The sequence below is a fragment of the Tachypleus tridentatus genome, chromosome 13 (genome assembly GCF_004210375.1).
Source record: "Tachypleus tridentatus isolate NWPU-2018 chromosome 13, ASM421037v1, whole genome shotgun sequence".
In the NCBI taxonomy this organism is placed as follows: domain Eukaryota; kingdom Metazoa; phylum Arthropoda; class Merostomata; order Xiphosura; family Limulidae; genus Tachypleus; species Tachypleus tridentatus.
This window is the reverse complement of record NC_134837.1, coordinates 138097789-138106556: the sequence shown is the minus strand read 5'-3', so window position 1 is coordinate 138106556 and position 8768 is coordinate 138097789.

The following is an 8768-nucleotide window of genomic DNA, read 5'->3' as shown; positions in this document are numbered from 1 at the left end:
AAACAAACCTGTAACTAAGAGTAACCGTGTAATCAAACTGTGCTGCTGGTTAGTTTATTCTCTTTTATAAGCAACTCGAAATTAAGCATTCCTCTACCAACAGCTTGAGGGAAAGAGTTTTCCACGTTTTTGTTTGTCACCCGATGTGTTTCGTGATGGCCTCCAATGTTAACCCAATAACAGCCATACTATTTACAATATTGAGCAGAAGAAAAAAAACAACTTCGTTGTGAAATAAAACTTGGATTTCTGTTTTTCCCTTCTCACTTAAATTTAAAAGCAATACTTTTTGCGCCATTGCACACAAAGAAGAAAAAGGGAGAAAATGTTAGGATTCGACTCTATAAAGTGCTCAACATATTATTTCATCGTAAAGATTATTTGTACTCGAACTAGGAAATACTGAAACATTTTTGTTGAACAGACGTAAAAGCATATTCCTTGTTTCTATGCTATTTCCTTGTTTCACTTTCCTAATTTGTTGTATCTGAGCATAATTTTCATAATGGAAAGGATTTTTAAGAAGGAACCACAACAAATAATTAACGTAGAGCTTTGATTTAGAAATTAATAAAGGTAATATAATCCATAGATCTAGTCTCCTGTGTAATACTTCTGAAGGTTCATTGTTTGCTTCTCGTAGTCACCACATTTTGATCAGCACGTTAGGGTTATGTGGTTTGGTTTGTTTTGAATTTCGCGCAAAGCTACTGGAGGATTATCTTCGCTAGCCGTTTCTAATTTCGCAGTGTAAGAGTAGTAGGAAGTCAGTTACTCATCATCACCCACCGTTATTCCTTTCACCAACAAAGAGTGGGATTAACAGAACATTATAACGCCCCCCACGGCTGAAGGGGGTGAGCATGTTTGGTGTAACGGGGAATCGAACCAATGACCCTCTCATTACGAGTCGATTGCTTTAACCACATGGCCATGCCGAGCCAGGATTGTGTGCTACGAAGTTCTACTCTCCAATTATACTAGCGGAAAAATCGACCGTGATTTATAGACTTTTCAAAATTACAGACGTTAGTACAAATGGATATTCTGCAGCCGTGAGTAAATGAGAGGAACATCTGATCCAACGTAGTTTAATATACTGTTTTATTATACTTCTTAAATATAGTTTAACTTCACTTCGAATCTGTACACAGGTTTTGTAGGACACGTTCAAGTAAGTGGTCTTTCACATCTAATCTTTGTCACAACATGGGGTTCCAATATTAACCGTAATCTTATGTTTTCTTTGTTACCAGTTTTCTTATAATAGACCTCTGTATGTAGTATTTTGTCTATAGGTTCTGCCTTCAATTGGAATGCAACATATGTCCCTCCCCGTAATGCAAACGGAAAACTAATATTTCAGTTTTCAAACTTATACTTAAAGAGTATCTTGTTTCTCTTAATTTTCATAGGTCCTCTTCAAGAAGTAGTCCTAAAGTCCATTAGTGAGTTTAACTTTACAGCGGTAGTAATGGGTTGTATGTAAAAGCCAAAACTTGCTTATCTATTTCGCTTACCCGAATAACGAAGCACTTAATATTAAAAAACAAAAAACTCTGGTCAGATAACCATAGTAGGCCCTCCAATATTATCATAATTTATGCTTTACTTGCTGTACCTTTTTAATAACAATAGTAGGAGGATGTTTTTTCTTCCGTAGTAATCCGCGAAGATCAATTGAAGTCTATTAACAATTAATACTTGTTATATAATAGTTCCGCTTTTTACGTTAGAAACTTAAAATCCTGGCTTGTATCTCGTGACTAAATTTCAAATACTTAACTTGTCTAGAGAGCTAATGTAACCTCAAAGCCGATTAGAGTTGGCAAAAACAAGATACGAAGTACACACAAGAATCGCACAGTCTCGTTCTAAATGAAAATAAAAGTAAAGAAGAAGCAAAAGCTAACCGAAGATCTATGATGAACACTTCTGGAGAGAATAAGGTAAAGTCTCTATAGCCGCATCAATTCTGAAGATAAGTTTGTCACTTAAACTAAATACGCCAATTGAATTATGCTCCACTGGAGAGACTAAATCTAACGATTGTTTTTTTTTTTCAATGCAGTTAGACAACAGACCCTAAAAAAAACATTCGCCCCCAAAGTCCGAATATTATCCCAGCTACTGAAACTAGTAATATACGATACATTAATTTACCAGCACTACCCTTTCTATCTTATTAGTAATATATGTGGAACTTTAATGTAGCAAATACACTGTACTATGAACATCACTTGTTAGCTTGGAAAGCGACGATTGCAACTTCCTTTCAGGTATCAAGTACTTGGTCTAATGATCATCCTAGCTTAAACCTTTCAGACATAGTCGCATCGATTAGGAGGTCGTTGTCAGTGGTTCTGTTAACCATTGGAACCGAGTCTTACCTCTATACCTGATATACTTGTTTCCCCCCCCTCTCTCTGTGTGGATTCCTGTACATGGTGAGGAAACCTCCCAAGGAAGGTTCTGTTCTTTCAGTCTATCTCCTCTGGGATCTAAACATTCACCCCCGTATTTGCCATGCGTGGTGACCCGTGAAGGGAGGACAGAATCCTGGTGGTTGAGGAGTCCAACCCTAACACGCCACTTTAGCCTCGAATTCCTGTAGATGGGCGGTCTTGGGGTGGTCCTCAGTCAGCTGGTCCATTTGCGCCAGGGTGAACTAAGTACTAGTACTGGATGTTCCAGACAGGTGTTGTGGACGCTATATCTGATGCTGGTGTTTGGATATAGTGCTCACGAAACCCTGGAATTGCTGAAGTGTCCTTGTTTGACATTATAGTGCGTCCCCATCTAGGGCTCCATAGTGGGTGGGGTCAATGGACACCAAAATATTTCTTTTGTTATAATGGATCCTCCAAATAAAAACGTAAATAAAATAGTGAAAAACAGTCCATTAGTAAAAGACCACGTTTTGAATATTCTAAGCAGCTATTTTCAACATATGCACCACCTCATTTTCTTAGACTACATTCTCTTCCAGACAAACCTTTAGGGCAAATGTCTCCCTTTTTCATTCAAAAAGGACTAGAGAGACTTACTGGCTCTTCAAAGTCAGTAAAGAAGCATTGCTCTGTTGACATATTGGTGAAAACATCCACATCTCAACACAATGAACTCCTCTTACATTCAAATGTAATTGGGGATATACCTATTGAGGTTACACCTCATCCTACTTTGAATTCATCACAAAAAGTTATTGTTGAGAGGGATTTGAAGAATATCCCAGAGTCAGATTTTCGCTGGTTCCTCCACCCAAGGAGTTTCTGCAGTGAAGCGTATCTCCACTCCCAAAGATGGATTTACGATGCCGCCTAATGTCCTCATTCTCACATTTGCATCACCACGTCCACCTGCCACCATCAAGGCAGGTTATCTTGATTGCAATATATTACTATATATTCAAAACCCTCTGTTTCCGCTATCGGCGGTTCGGTAACTCAAAGACATCATGTCGTGGTTCCTTGATGTGTGCTCGTTGTGGTGGCGAGGACTACGATATCTATGAATGTGAAATGAACCCTAATTGCATCAATTGCAATGGCTCTCATCCATCCTGCTTTCGTTTTTACCCTAAATGGTTGAAAGCAAGAGGTGCAGCTTTTGAAAACGATTCATAACAGTAGCCCGAGGCTCGAAAGTTGCTGTCTACTACTTCATCTCGGATGTATGCTGCTGCACTTTGTTCCACCACTACAGTGGGAGAACAGACGGATCTCTATGCCTCCTAAAGAACTGTTCTTAAACCATATGAAAAGTCTTGATCTCCATGGTTAAAATTGAATCAACTTCAACAGCCATCTCTGTCCCTTACATACATTCCAACATCCTTAGAACCACTTCCTTAAGTTCGGGGTACAGGCATTTCCTCGGATACATCTTCTCCCACCCAAAGATGCACAACTGTCATTCTTTCACGTCCTTAATCACTAAAATTTTCTTCCAACCGCAAGAACCTACCCGATCGACCCAGTTCAGGATCCATGGAAATCGATAGACCTCCCTCGAATAAAGACAGTAAAGAAAAAAAATGTGCTCATAAATGGACAGGTTCTCAATCCAATTCGCCTACATATAAATAAAAATGGCCACCTCGATACAATGAAACTGTTAAGGTTTACGTTCTAATCTGGATGACATCGGAACAGTGATTCTTTCCTACCATCCTGTTTGTCTTTTCTTATAGGAAAAATTAAGTTCATAACCACCATATTTTCTACCACCAGTTTCAATCATATGGGATAAGATTTGAAGGATCAGTGGACAGTATAATTCTGTCCCGTTCTCGATCTTGCTCTCTGATGGCCAGGAAATAGCTTATACCCATAGCATCACCGATATTCTAGATAAAAGCTTTTGCCGGTTATCCAGGACTTCTGCTTTTTCTTCCACCTTTTAGCCATAAAGACTCGGCAGAGCGATCACCTTTCCTTTCGAGCTGATTGTCTCTATGACTATAATCGCTCATTTACACTGGTGGAACTCGAACTGGCCCGTTATCAGTATGGCAGTACATCAGTTGGGCCTCATGATGTACGCTATGAAATGCTGTTTCATTCATCTATCTCCTGCTTCTCTTGCTATTATTCTGATTGTTTGTTTTTAACCGGATCTAGCAGGAGAATGTTTCTTCTGATGCCTGGCGCCGGGCTATTGTCCTACCTTTCTCTAAGACTGGGAAGGATCCCAAGATTCCTTCGAACTACCGTTTAATTGCTTGTCTTATTTGGTTCTTCGAATCAAATAAACTCCTCTTCCCCACCAAGCACTCCACCATGGACAACCTGATTCGAGTTAAAACATCAATCAGAAAAGCCTTTTTCAAACTCCACCAACTCGTATCAATATTCTTTGACATTGAGAAGGCTTATGATACAACATGGAGGTATGGCATTTTGTATGAACCCATAACATATATGGGTTATGTTGCAAGTTGCCCATTTTTTATTAACATTTGTTTAATGGACAGGCGATTCCAAGTCCGTGTAGGTTCAACACTTTCCCGTTCTTTTCTGCTAGAACTTAGAGTTCCTCAGAACTATGTTCTGAGTGTTACACTTTTCTACCAACGGGGTATTCGCCCTGATCCTGAACTCTGTATCGATGAAGACGTGCTACCTTTGGTCGCTGAGACAAAGTTCTTGGGGCTTATCTTTGGCTGTAAGCTGACTTTTTAAACCACACATCAAGCAGCTATGGTTCAGATTTACAAGAGCACTGAATGTCCTCCTTGTCCTCTCTTCCACCACTTGGAGCGAATCAACGTTCTATGCTAAAGATATATCGTACTCTTATTCGATCGAAACTCTACTGTGGATCACGGGTGTCTAGCTCTTTCAGGACCTCGGTCTTAAAGATGCTGGACCCCATTTAATCATCAAATACTTCGATTCTGCACTGGGACTTTCCGTACTTCCCCAGTTTAGAGCTTGTACATAGTCTCATGAACCTTCTTTTCACCTCCGCCGTTGGCAACTGTCTTTACTATATGCTTCAAAACTTCGTTCCTTACTAAAGCATCCTACCTGGGGTTGTTTTCCTTCCTCAGTAGGCCATACTTTTTTAGAACAGACGATCTACCATTGCTTCTTTTGGTCTTTGTATCCAGGCGCAGTTGAATGAAATGGGTCTCTCCTTGGATAACATTGCTGTATCCACTGGTCAGCCCATCCCACCATGGTTTCTTACTGTCCCCAATTGCGACCTATCTTTAATTCATCTGAGAAAAGCATACATTCCTTATTGGAAATAATACTGTCTGTTATTTGCCGAACAGTTTTCAAACCATCCTTCTATTCCTATTTATACATATGGTTTGAAATCACGTGACTGTGTGGGCTCTGCCATAGTTTATTGTGGTTCAGTGGTTGTGCGCAGAATCGCCTCTTCAGCTTTTGTGTTCACTGTTGAACTGTATGCCATTTCTCTTGCCGTAGATCACATAGAAGCTAAGTAATACTCAAACTGCACTATTCATCTTGACTCGTTTAGTTCTCTACTGGCCCTAGAATCGCTTCACGTTAGTTCACACCCTGTTCTCACCGATATACAAAACCGACTGACCCCTTTCTCTTTAACATCTTCTATCCAGTTTTTCTGGATATCACGCTACGTTGATATTCGCGGGAACGATCTTGCCGACACTGCAGCTAAATGTATCTGCCCTGGCATTATCATTGCTGTGCCTGTTCCGTACATGGATTATGGCCCTGTATTCAAGGCTCTGCTCCGTGCCAGCTGGCAGTGGACTTAGAGTGAGGAACGCGAAAACAAGCTTTTCCAAATAAAATCCTATACTGGACTTTGGCCGTCTTCTTTCCGTAAGGATTGGAAAGAGGAAGTTGCCCTAGCCAGACTACGCATTGGTCGCAGTTTTTAACACATAGTTTTCTTTTATCTGAAACTGATGCACCATTTTAGACCTGTTCTGTTCCAAGGTTTGTCCATAACGTTAGACTATTATTGGTGATGGTGACACTGTCCACTTTGGTAATGTTTTTAGTTTTTTTAAAGGCCATTCATCTTTTAAGATTTTTAATGTATACATCAGACCTTTTTTAATGTGATTGTACTTTTAAGATTCAAAGTACATCTAGTTCGATTTGAGATTATAAAATGGCTGTAACGTCAAATAACTCTACATCAGGATTGGAAAGGCAAACTTCAAGTGACTAACGCTGCTCTGTGAACTACCTGTTAGTCATCCTGGCGAGTTATTAACGTTTTGCTAAAAGTTTTTTTTTAAACTTTTATTACTTTACTTTTTGAAAATGGCCATAACTTCAAATAAGTCGGAACTGGAAAGGTCAACTTCAGGTGACTAACGGTGTTTTTTGTACTCACCTGCTAGTCTTCCTGGCGAGTTAACATAATTACAATTATGCTATATAAAGTCCTTTTACAACTTGTATAACTGTAGTTTCTATTAACGTTGTAGGCTAGATGTAAACATTGGTTTCAACCTTTATGTTTTTACCTGAATTTTCTTTGAATTTTGCTAAATTTACTTTAATTTTAACATTTTTACTGAATGTCTGGCGCAGATAGCCTAGCTGCTTTGTACCATAAAACACGAAATTAACCAACCAACCGTACTTATCCGACTCATTTTGAATAGTTAGATAATTACCTTCAGCGATCTGTACCTCATTCTTTATAAGATAGTGCTTTCATCCTTATACAAATAACTCCGTTACCCAATGTTCTAACTTTTTGCATTTCTGGCAGTTCACCAGATGTTCAAATATAGATGGTTTCTCTGTATGTACAAGGTACCTGCATGTGCCTTTTTTGATTCGTACATTAATAACCAACTAATCTGATAACAAGATAAACCTCTTCAGGTGATCGAAACTGGATTATTCAGTGTTCCAGTGCACTTTGGCCACATACTGTTTAAGTGTAACAACCAATCATTAAGCTTGGGGATCTCGTGCTCCTAAGTTGTGGAACCACTACTTAATGGTTAATAGCGATCTTGCAACTCGTTTTCCTGTACTCATACCTGATCTTAAAAGAAATATATGCTATGCTGATCCATACTATGTTCATCAATGTGAATTAAATGTACTTCGCCTTGCTACATAGCAAGGAGCGTTTGTAATAGAGCTTGGTCCTTCTGTTGCTCGTCTAAGAGTTCTTGGAGTACTAATTATTGCATCTATTCTCCATTATAGCAAGATCTAAACATTTAATGAAAAGACATCCTTCTCCAGTGAAACCACTTATACAATTCCATTCTGAAGGTCTAGCTAATGATGTTTAATTTCATCATTTATGCAGTGCTGTTAGTCAATGCACTATCATCATCCCTGTGAGGGATAGCTAAATTTCATTAACCATTTCAGTAATGCATGGTCCACTTAAAAAGTAAAATTTTTACAATAAGACTACTGATAGAGGTTCTTCACAAAGATAAACTGTAAATGGCTCTTTCTTTGTCATCATGATGTACCTGCAGGAGCTGTAAGTATTCACACATGTCACTCCATCTTGCCACTGTAATAATTCTACTTCAGTTCTTGATTTAAATGTCTAGCATAAACTGCCAATCTTATCCGGAAGTTCCATTAATTATTACTACTATTAAATTACATTTGTGGAATTGGAATGCTTGCTTTCATCTCGCACACCATCTTGTGCATGCTTTCATCTTAGCAAAAGCCTATAATGAAGCAATCTTAGCGAAGTTGTACATGAACCATGGGCAATAAAATGTAAAGCCAAGGTTAGTGAGAAATACTTAAGAGAAATATTGTTGATGGTCTTGGTCGTCTGTCACAGGGTAATAGGAGAAAGAAATGCATCGTGATTGTGATAAGACTATTTCATGAAATGTCAAGAAGCAGATTTTGTTCCTAACCAGGAAGTAGAAACTCTAACAAAAACTTGAACGTTAACTTGATTCAGGATTTGAAATGCACATAGAAATTTATTCAGATCAGAGAAGACTTTGAGTCAGTATTTGTTTGCACATATGTGGCAGATCATTGACGTAAATGCGCCACAGTGGCAGCTCCTTTTAGTATTCTGGTGGTACAGAGGAAAGAAACAACCATACTTTTTTAAATATTTGAGTAATTTATTAGATGAATATCGGGAAATGTGGGATTAACATATCCTTATTGGTTATTGAATGACAATAAGTAAGGAGAAAACTTGAAGTACAATAGAACCTTCTCTCATTCAGCAGAATCTCACAAACTATATATACAATAGTATATACGACTTTACCAGGGAAATACTTAATTAAATCTGCTAGT